The sequence below is a fragment of the Artemia sp. Qi Xiang Cuo genome, chromosome 5, assembly GCF_049724085.1.
Source record: "Artemia sp. Qi Xiang Cuo chromosome 5, ASM4972408v1, whole genome shotgun sequence".
Taxonomy (NCBI): Eukaryota; Metazoa; Arthropoda; class Branchiopoda; order Anostraca; family Artemiidae; genus Artemia; species Artemia sp. Qi Xiang Cuo.
Genome location: NC_142798.1, coordinates 9,910,289 through 9,921,320, shown reverse-complemented (window position 1 = coordinate 9,921,320; position 11,032 = coordinate 9,910,289). Strand labels below are relative to the sequence as shown.

Below are 11,032 nucleotides of genomic sequence, written 5' to 3'. Positions count from 1 at the left end.
TATTGACGGGGGAGTGACCCCCATAATGTACGTAATTATTTCTGTTCGCTATAAATTTTAATGTTGCTCCTTATTTTCAGTTGAAAAGTTTTTTTTTTTAATTTAGTTTATTAAGACAGAACGGGTAATAGAAGACATGCGCAGTATAAACAAGTCCGTCATGACCACTTTAAGAGGACCTCTTCATGTAGAATTTAGCTTCAGTATTAAATTGGCAAATAATCCAACTAGGAATACTAAAAGAATTAAAGCAAAAAGGTAAATTATTCAATTAAAGTAAAATAACTTATAATTTACATTATTTTAACGTTTAATTTTGAATTTACAAATATTTACAATCAATTTTGGCCTTCAAGTAATTGTATATAGTCAAAGTAACTAGACCTCAGCTTGTATACCTAATTAGTCAGTTTTGGCAAGCTTTTTGTGAAGTAGAATTTTCCTACCGATATTTTTTTAATTTTAGACTCTCAGTTCCTTAATAAAATCCCCCAAAAACGGTAATTTGAATCTAATTTATTACTACTGCTACTACAAACAACTTACTGCAGCACAAACCAACATGAAACAAACACATGTTTGTTGGTCCTTCCCCCATCTATTCCTTTTCCCCGTCTATTTAAAGTCAGTGTTTTCAACTCCTCTAGTTTATCATTTTGACCCAATCTTCAATCTTTATTAATAATACTGCCCAGGTAAGTTAGGTTTTTGTCTTTATTTGCGACGTAACGTTACACCCGCTTTTTAAACCTTCCATATAATTTCATTCACTTAAGCAGTTTTTTTTTCTCTCAAGAAACCTGCAAACAATTTAAAAATCCCAATAACCGATCACTTTAAAGACTAAAGTAGTAGAATATATTATTAACCATTGATAACGGGGTGATTTTACTTTTTTTTTGTATTGTATTTAGAATTTGTCATTCTGACGTTCCCTCCTTTGTCCCTCTCCTGCTCTGTGTTATGACATTTTTTGTTTATCTTTTTCCTCTTATGTTTTTCATCTTTATTTTGGGTGGATTTGCAATCAAGGTAATAATAGATAGCCTTATTTTTTTTTTTTTTTTAGCTAAACTCCCCGTTGGCTTTATTCAATTATTTGTGTTTAGTTTATTTTGTGTGAAATAAAAATCTGGAATCTTGACATAAAATGACACCATGTTGTTAGCATCTAGGTCATCAAAATGCTACATATATAAATTCTTTAGGAAAGAACATTAATGGCAAAAAGAGTCAACTTCAAACCTGGAGGGAGCTTATATGGGAGGGGAGTTTTAAGTTTTAAGTTTTGAATCTGAGAAGGAAATGCGACAGCTGTCCTTTCAATGCCTCTTTTACTACCCGTCCCAAAGAACCCCAAAAACATCTAATTAAAACAGAGATAGCTACTTTGGTGAAAATAGTCAAAAGGTTCAACAAATATGCCTTCGAGGTTGAATTGAATTAATTAAAAAAAAAACTTTTCCGCAAAACTAGTTTTTCAAGGAAAAGTAAATACCTCCATTAAACTAAAAATGAGCAAAATGGAATCAAATAATCCACACAGCGTAAAACTACGATAAATCAGCATCAATAAAGAAATGAAACCCGAAACCAACAGAAATTACAGTAAATAACAGAGTCAAACTAAAAACGAGCAGAAATTAACATGATTAGGGCTCACAACCCCTATGCCTTCTCGAGGCCAGAATATAATTTGTACTGCGAAAAATACAAATGAATGCGCATTGTCAGTTTAATACGCATAGGCCTAAGCTTATATTTATTCCTTAAAATCTTAATAGTTTTTTATTTATTAAGGCTACAAAGGAGAAAATATTTTTTTTTAAGTAAACTGCAAATTATGTTCTGGCCTTGAAAAGACATAGGGATTATGAACCTTAATCCTGTTAATTTCTGCTCGTTTTGAGTTTGACTCTATTATTCATTGTAATTTCTGTTCGGGGTTTCATTTACTTATTGATGTTGATTTGTGGTAGTGTCACTCTTGATAAATAATTTGATTCTGTTTTGCCAATTTATGGTTTAATAGAGCTCTTTAATTTTCCTTGAAAAACTTATTTGTGGAAAACATTTTTTAAATTAATTTCTGTTCGTTTTATATTGAAATAGTCTTTTTTCAGGGACAGAAACTGGAAGGCTAGTTGCCCTCCAATAACTTTTGACTCATAAAGAGGCCACTAGAACTTTTAAGTTCCAATCAAATTAGCTCCTTTAAAATATTAATGATATTGTAGTTATGATAGAGAAGCGCTGCCTCTGATATTGTTTATATGCCCTTTTCATACCCACATGTATTGTTCACTATTGCGTACAATATTCACAATTTGTTCACTAGTGTGAACAAATTGGTGACCATGGATGATTAAACTTCCCCAAAACCCTCAGGGCAAGGGTTTTAAGCTATGCCCGAGGGTATATAAGGTTTTTATAGAAGGCGTTGTCGTAGAAACATCAAAAAAGGCTCATTTGATTGGAAATTCAAAGGGCTAGTACCCTTTTTAACAGTCGAAAGTGATTGGAACGCAACTAGCCACCCCCCCCCACGTCAATCCCCCAAACACATCCAATCAAAATTTTGAGATAGCTATTTTGTTCAGCGTATTTGATTTCCAGATAGAAAATATGTTTTTGAGGAGGACACTTCCCCAAAACCCACAGGGCAAGGGTTTTAAGTTATGCCCTGGGGGCATATAAGGTTTTATAGAAATTTCAAAAGGGGCTCATTCGATCGTGAATTCAATGGGCTAGTGCCCTTTTTAACAGTCGAAAGTGATTGAAGGGCAACTAGCCCCCCCCACGTCCATCATTCCCCCAAACACATACAATCAAAATTTGGAGATAGCCGTTTTGTTCAGCGTATTTGTTATTGTTACTGCTATAACTGCTCATTTAATTTCTGTTTGTTTTGGGTTTCATTTATTCTTGAATAGTAATTTTTGGTTGTTTTAAGTTTTAGTTTTAACTGGTATTTGTATCTCAAATCTTAAGTTTAAAATGGCATTTACTTTTCTTTGAAAAACTTCTTTTTTGGAATTTTATTTAATTATGTTTAGTTCAATTTTGACTAAAAAAAGTTTCAAGTTATTAAAAATACTATATTTAAAAATCAAATTTTTTTTTTCAAAACCAAATGTTCATCGAAGTATCAAAACTAGTATCAAAGTAACAATATCAAAGTAAAACATGGGTTTGTGTCCACCTAGGGGGTTTTATTATCTGATGTTTGAAGTATTTCTAACAAGATGGTTATCTAAAACTTTTTATCAAATAGGTTTGGGAAAAAAGAGCGTGGGTGGGGGCTAATTGCCCTTCAATATCTTTTCACTCCTTAAATGTGAACTAGAACTTTCCATTTTCAATCAAATGAGCCCTATCTGAAGTTTATACGAGCATCCCTTCTTTAAGAACAAGATATGTACCCGGAGCATAACTTACAACCCATGTCCCCGGGCCCTGGGGGGTCTAATCAACCTGTAGTTTTGAAATCTGAGTTTTGAAACTATTTTTAACAAAATGGCCACCTCAAAGTTTTATCGGATGGGTCTGGGGAAGAAAAGGCATGGAAGAAGGAGGGGCTAGTTGCCCTCCCATCTCTTTTGACTCTGAATACGTGAACTAGAACTTTTAATTTCTAATCAATTGAGCCCTCTCTGAAGTTTATACGAGCATCCCTTTCATAAGAACCATATACGGCCCATGAAATAACTTAAAATGCATGCCCCAAGACCCTGGGGGGTTGTGTCGACACACGAGTTTTTGTTATTTGACCTTTTAAATATTTAAAAAATGGCTATCTCAAAATTTGTATCAGATGGGTCTGCGAAAAAAGGGGGTGGGATGGGGCTGTTTGCGTCCGATGTCTTTTGACTCTTAAAAATTGAACTAGAACTTTCAACTTCCATTCAAATGAGCCCTCTCTGAAGTTTATTCGAATATCCCTTCCATAAGAACCACATACTTTAGAGAGGGCTCATTTGATTAAAAATTCAAAGTTCTAGTTCACTTTCTCAGAGTAAAAAAGATCAGAGGGCAACTAGCCCCTCCCCCGTCCACGCCTTTTCTTCCCCAAACCCATCCGATAAAAATTTTAAGGCGGTCATCATAATTTGCACCAGGGAATAATTTGCAGCGCCTGTTTCAGTGTCATGGGGGGTTGGGCTGACACGACAGTTTTTGTTATCTGCCCTTTGAACTATTTTTAACAAAATTGCTATGTGAAAATTTTATCGGATTTAATTGGGGGAAAAGAGGCGTGGGGGATAGTTGCTCTCTGATCTCTTTTGTCTCTTAAAAACTGAAATACATGCAATTTTCAATCAAATAAGCATTCTCTGAAGTTTATACAAGCATTCCTTCCATCACATATATATATGCCCGCCGGGCATAACTTACAATCCCTGCCCCGGGCCCTGAAGGATTGTGTCGACCCCGGAGTTTTCGTTATATGGTCTTTGAACCATTTTGAAAAAAATGGTTCCCTCAAAATTCTTATCGGATGGGTTTGAGGAAAATGAGGCCGGGAGGTGAGGGGGGGCTAGTTGTCCTCCAACCTCTTTTGATTCTTAAAAAGTGAACGAGAACTTTCAATTTCCAATAAAATGAGCGCTATCCCAAGTTTATACGAGCATTCCTTCCATAAGAAACATATATGCTCTAGAAGCAGTACTTACAACGCCTTCCTCTGGGCCCTGGAGGGTTGCATCGACATTAAACTTGTTCTTATCTGACCTTTGAACTATTTTTAACGAAATGGCTATCTCAAAATTTTTATCGGATGTGTTTGGGGGAAAAAGGGTGTATGTAGGGGGGGGGGGGGGGCTAGTTGCCAATGGATATATTTTGCCTCTTAAAAAGTGAACTAGAACTTTCAACTTCCAATAAAATTAGCCCTCTTTGAATTTTATACAATCATCCCTTTCATAAGAACCATATAAGCCCCCAGGACAACACTTACAACACCTACCTCCCGGCCCTGGGGTTTTTTTTATCAAAACTTGAGTTTTTGCTATCTAATTTTTGAACAATTTTTAAAAAATGGCTATCTCATAATTTATAGTGGATGGGTTTGGGGAAAAAGGGCGTTGGGGTGGGGGTGCTTGTGGCCCTTCAATGTATTGACTCTTAAAAAGTGAACTAGAAAATTCAATCTCCAATCCTATGAGCCCTATATGAATTTTATACGAGCGTCCCTTTCATAAGAACCATAAATGCTTTCAGGTCATGACTTAGAATGCCTTCCCCCGGTTGGGGGTTGTACCGACACCGTACTTTTTCTTATCTGACCTTTGAATTATTTTTAACAAAGTGTCAACCTCAAAATTTGCATGAAATGGGTTTGGAAAAAGAAGGTGTGGTGGGGCCTAGTTGCACTCAGATCTCTTTTGACTCTTAAAAAGTGAAATCGAACTTTCAATTTCCAATCAAATGTGCCCTTTCTGAAGTTTATACGAGCATCCCTTTCATAAGAACCATATTTGCCCCAGGGCATAAATTGCAACACCTGTCCCCGGGTCCTGGGAGTTGAGTCGACACCTGATTTTTGTTGTCTGACTTTTGAACAGTTTTTAACAAAATGGATATCTCAAAATTTTTATCGGATGCATTTGGGGAAAAAGGGAAGGGGGGGGGGGAGTTGCCCTCTGATCTCTTTTGATTCTCAAAAACTGAAATAGAACTTTCAATTTCCAATCAAATGAACCCTCTTTGAAGATTTAACGAGCATCCCTTGCATAAGAACCATATTTTCCCCCAGGGCATAACTTAAAACGCCTGCCTTCAGGCCTTGGGGGGCTATGTCAACCCCGGAGCTTTCGTTATATGGTCTTTAAACTATTTTTAAAAAATGGCTATCTCAAAGCTCATATCGGATAGATTTGAGGAAAAAGGGCGTGGAGGGGACTGGGGGCTGGCTACCCTCCGATATCTTTTGACTCTCAAAAATTGAACTATAAATTTCAATTTCCAATCAAATGAGCCCTCTTTGAAGTTTAAACGTGCATTCCTTCCATAAAAACCATATTTGCTCCCAGGGCATAACTTAAAACGCCTGCCCCCGTGCTCTGGGGGGTTGTTTCGACACCTGAGTTTTGTTATATGATCTTTAAACTATTTTTAACAAAATAGCTATCTCAAAACTTTTATCGAATACATTTGGGAAAACAGGGCGGGGGGGGGGGGCTAGATACCCTCTGATATCTTTTGACTCTTAAAAAGTGAACTAGAACTTTCAGTTTCCAATCAAATGAGCTCTCGCTGAAGTTTATACGAGTATTCCTTCCATAATAACCTTCTATGACCCCAGGAAAATACTTGCAAGACCTTCCCCCAGGCCCTTGGGGGTTGTTTTGACACCGTAGTTTTTGTTATGAGATCATTTGACTATTTTTAACAAAATGGCTATCTCAAAATTTTATCGGATCCATTTTGGAAAAAAGGGCGTGGGGGCTAGTTTCCCTCCGGTCACTTTTGACTCTTAAAAAGACACTTTTGACTCTATAATCTTTTTTATCGGAAAAAATGTATGAGAACACTTTTGACTCTATAATCTTTTTCATCAGAAAAAATGTATGAGAACACTTGCTTCGAATTGTACTTATTATATTATCTATTGGCTTGTTCACGGTTCAAGTTCTCTTATAACTTTAAACAAACAAATCTGCCCGGGTGAACCAAAATTTTTACTCTCGGCGTACATTCAAGATACTAATAAACCCTATGGATACTTTTTATTGGATCTGAATCAGAACACGCCCGAAGAGTTATGTGTAGTCAGTGATAATTTTGATAATAAAATTACAGTATATCTACCCGTGAATAGTAATACAGGTCAGAAGTTGCCATCATGCCGCTGAAGAATCTACATGAAAACAGACATTTATTTTCCGCTCTAGCTAATTCAAAACCACAGCTTAGGAAAGCTATGCTAAAACATGGTATTGTCATCGAATTTAATAATCTCCTATGTGAACTTTGTATAAATTTAACTGAAAACAATGTTCAACTGTCAGAAGGTGTTAGACAACAGACAAAACAACATCGTTCACTTGTACATGCCCTAGCTTGCAAAAAGAAAGGAAATAGCAAAAGAAAACCACTTGTTCAAGCAGGTGGTAGTTTCTTTTTATTTTTAGTACCGATAATCGCCGGACTTGAAAACACTCCTCTCTAGAAATGGCTAGACCATATAAATTGAAGCCAATTGAACATGCTCTTTCGCCAAAAGAGCACTGTGAAGATAATCTTGATAAATTTGTTAACAATGAAACAATTGCCAGTTAACGTAAAAACCACTCAAAGTATATCTCATAATCTACCTTCTGAAAGTACTGAAAGCTTTGAAACTTTGAAAAGCCCAAATAGAGAAGAAGATTTATTAACAAGTGTTGTAGACATGTTACCCCCGTCTTTTCTCGAGCAAACTAAAATACTTTGACTTATCTCGTCAAAAATGAACTAATTGACGAAAAAAATGAAGTAACAATTAAGGACAGACCCTACAATTTAATTGATTTGTATTCAGATTTGATTGCAAATCATAAAGACTTGAAACCTTTGATAGTCATTAATATATATTTTTGAAGTCGTCAGATTTTCCCAAAAGTCTTAATGGGAATAAACATGTTTTAATAGAATTAAGGTAATTTGAAGAAATATCACGATATATATCATTGGATAGCACGCCAAGTGGGCCTTATAAGAGCATTAAACGAGCAAACCTTTCCACCTCGTTTACTACGCAAAAGGGTAGCGGGCACTTCACACCACCATTATGTTCAAAATGGGTCAAGTTTCGAAACGGGTTTATGAAAATATTGGAGAAGTGGGAAGTTTAAGTTCTCCCACTACATTTGCTCATGTCGCCCAAGTTGAAATGAAGCTTGCAAAAGAAGGAACCTATTTACAGAAGGAACCTAGTTATACTCTTCATCAAATCATAGGACCAGAGGCCGTGACTATCTAAAAACTAAAGCCTGTTTTTTCTTAAAACTACATAACTAGCAGATCTTTTGACTCAAGATGTGGTTTAAAGACGTTGTAATAGACCGTAAAAGTGACCTTACAATAAGTATTTTTAGTCGCTAAGCACATGCAGTTCTATTGTAGTCAAAAAGAGGCGATGAAGCTGCTCCTGAAAGTATTCTTGAACAAGATTCATATAGAAAAATTCAAACAGATCGCGGAAGTGAATTTGTTAATCCACCTGTAAAAAAGGTTGAACTGATATAAAATAAAATACTCTATCATAGTCGTGGTCCAATAAAGGCAATATTGGCTGAATGTTTGATAAGAAGTATTCAAATTTTAATTTCAGGATATTGTAAATTGAAGAATACTGGTGCTTTTATTCAAGATTTTGATAAATCATGATGATTTATACTCAAAGTCCTCATCGATCCTTGTCCAATTTTAGTCCTCTTGAGATTCATTACACTGACAATACACTTGATATTTTTTCGTAAACAGTATCATAGGCAGCCTAAGCAAAGAACGATGTTGCCACATTGAATTATATTTTTTTTTTCCTCCATACCCGGGCACTTCGTACCGAAAGAGTTATCGTATAAACTTCGAAGAGGGTTGATTTGATTGGAAATTGGAGTGGCTAGTGCCCCTTTTAATAGTCGAAAGGGATTGGAGGGCACCTCCCCCCCCCCCCCAAGCCCATCATTCCCCCAAACACATCCAATCAAAATTTTGAGATAGCCATTTTGTTCAGCATAGTTGATTTCCGGGTAGAAAATATGTTTTTGAGGAAAACACTCCCCCACAACCCTCAGGGCAAGGGTTTTAAGTTATGCCCGGAGGGCATATAAGAACGATGTTGGCACAATGTATCATTTATTATTTTTTTTCCTTTAGAGCAGGGTACTTCGTATCGAAAAAGTTGTCGTAGAAACTTCTAAAAAGGCTCATTCAGTTGGAAATTGGAGTGGCTTGTGCCCTTTTTAATAGTCGAAAGTGATTGGAGGGAAACTAGCCCCCCCCCCCACGTCCATCATTCCCCCAAACACATCCAATTAAAATTTTAAGATAGCAATTTTGTTCTGCGTAGTTGATTTCAAGATAGGAAATATGTTTTTGAGGATGACAATCCCCCACAACCCTCAGGGCAAGGGTTTTAAGTTATGCCGTGGGGCATATAAGGTTTTTTTAGAAGGTGTTGTCGTAGAATCTTCAAAAAGGGCTCTTTCGATTAGAAATTGAAATGGCCCTTTTTAATAGTCGAAAGTAATTGGAAGGCAACTAGCACGTCTTACACGCCCACCATTTCCCCAAAAACATCCGATCAAAATTTTGAGATAGCCATTTTGTTCCACTCAGTTAAAGTTCAGGAAATTATACCTTTGAGCAGGACACTCCCCCCACAGTCTTCGGGGCAAGGGTTTTAAGTTATGCCCTGAGGACATATAAGAACAATGTTGGAACAATGTGTCATTTATTATTTTATTCCTTTAGAGCAGGGCACTTGGTGTCGAAGAAGTTCTCGTAGAAACTTCGAAGAGGGCTCATTCGATTGGAAATTGGAGTGGCTAGTGCTCTTTTTAATAGTCGAAAGGGATTGGAAGGGAACTAACACCCCTTCCACGCCCACAATTTCCCCAAACATATCCAAACAAAATTTTTAGATAGCCATTTTGTTCAACGCAGTTGAAAGTTCAGGAAATTTTATCTTTAATTATAGCCATTCTATTCAACGTAGTTGAAAGTCTTGGAAATTAGGTCTTTAAGGATGACAACCCATCCCCCTCAAAACCCTCTGGGCAAGGGTTGTAAGTTATGCCCTGGGAGCATGTAAGGTTCTTATAGAAAGCGATGTTGTAAAAACATCAAAACGGGCTCATTCAATGGAAGATTAATAGGACTAGTGCCCTTTTAATAGTCGAAAGTTATTGAAGGGCAACTAACCCCCCTCTCAAGCCCACCATTTCCCCAATTATATCCAATTTAAATTTCAAGATATCCATTTTGTTCAACGTAGTCTAAACTTCTTGAAATTCTGTCTTTTAGGATGATAATACCATCAGAGCCCTCAGTGCAAGGGTTTTAAGTTACGCCCTGGGGGCATATAAGGTTAATATATAAAGTTGTTGTAGAAATTTCAAAAAGGGCTCAGTTGATTGGAAATTGAAATTGCCCTTTTTAATAGTCGAAAGTGAGTGGAGAGTAATTAGCCCCCCTCTCACGCCCACCATTTCCCCAAACACGGTTAAACCCAAATAAGGTTTTTAATGATAGAACTTACTGTCGTAAAAACTTCAAAAGGGGCTCATTCAATTGGAAATTGAGAGGGCTAGTGCCCTTTTTGATAGTTGAAAGTGGTTGGAGGGTAAATAACTCCCCTCTCATGCCCACCATTCCCCCTAACACATCCACTTAAAATTTTCAGATAGCCATTTGGTTCAACGTAGCAGAAAGTTCTGGAAATTAGGTCTTTGAGGATGATAACCCCCTCCCCCAGCCCTCAGGGCGAGGGTTGTAGGTTATCCCCTGGGGGCATATAAGGTTTTATTTAAAGCGTTGTCGTAGAAACTTCAAAAGGGCTGATTTGAATGGAAATTGAAAGGGCTAGTGCCTTTTTAATAGTTGAACGTGATTGGAGAAAGAATAACGCCCCTCTCACACCCACCATTTTCCCAGACACATCCAACCAAAATTTTGAGATAGCCATTTTGTTTAACGTAGTTGAAAGCTCTGAAAATTAGGTCTTAGAAGATGAAACCCACCCTCACAGCCCTTAGGGTAAGGGTTTTAATTTATGCCCTGGGGGCATATAAGGTGTTTATAGGAAGTGTTGTTGCAAAAGATCAAAAAGGGCTCATTCGATTGGAAATCGAAAGGCCTAGTGCCCTTTTTATTAGTTGAAAGTGATTGGAAGGCGTGACATTTTTATAGTAAAGATCGATGTGGGTATAATGTATTATTTTTTTGTTGTTGTTGGTGTTTAGGCCCTTGTACTATTTTGCACTTTACTAAAAAAATACGATTGAATGTTCATTGTCAATTTAATTTACATATACTAATATTTAGT

General features: G+C 36.7%; 1 protein-coding gene across 1 annotated transcript in view; it reads left to right on the top strand.

The window, feature by feature from the left end:
* Positions 1–217: 217 nt before the first annotated feature.
* Positions 218–11,032, top strand: part of LOC148951785 (UDP-N-acetylglucosamine/UDP-N-acetylgalactosamine transporter nstp-4-like) — a 152,483-nt gene continuing 141,668 nt past the window's right edge. The window contains exon 1 of the mRNA XM_089089066.1: positions 218–258. The gene's annotated coding sequence lies outside the window, so the exon portion shown is untranslated. The remainder of the gene's footprint in view (positions 259–11,032) is intronic.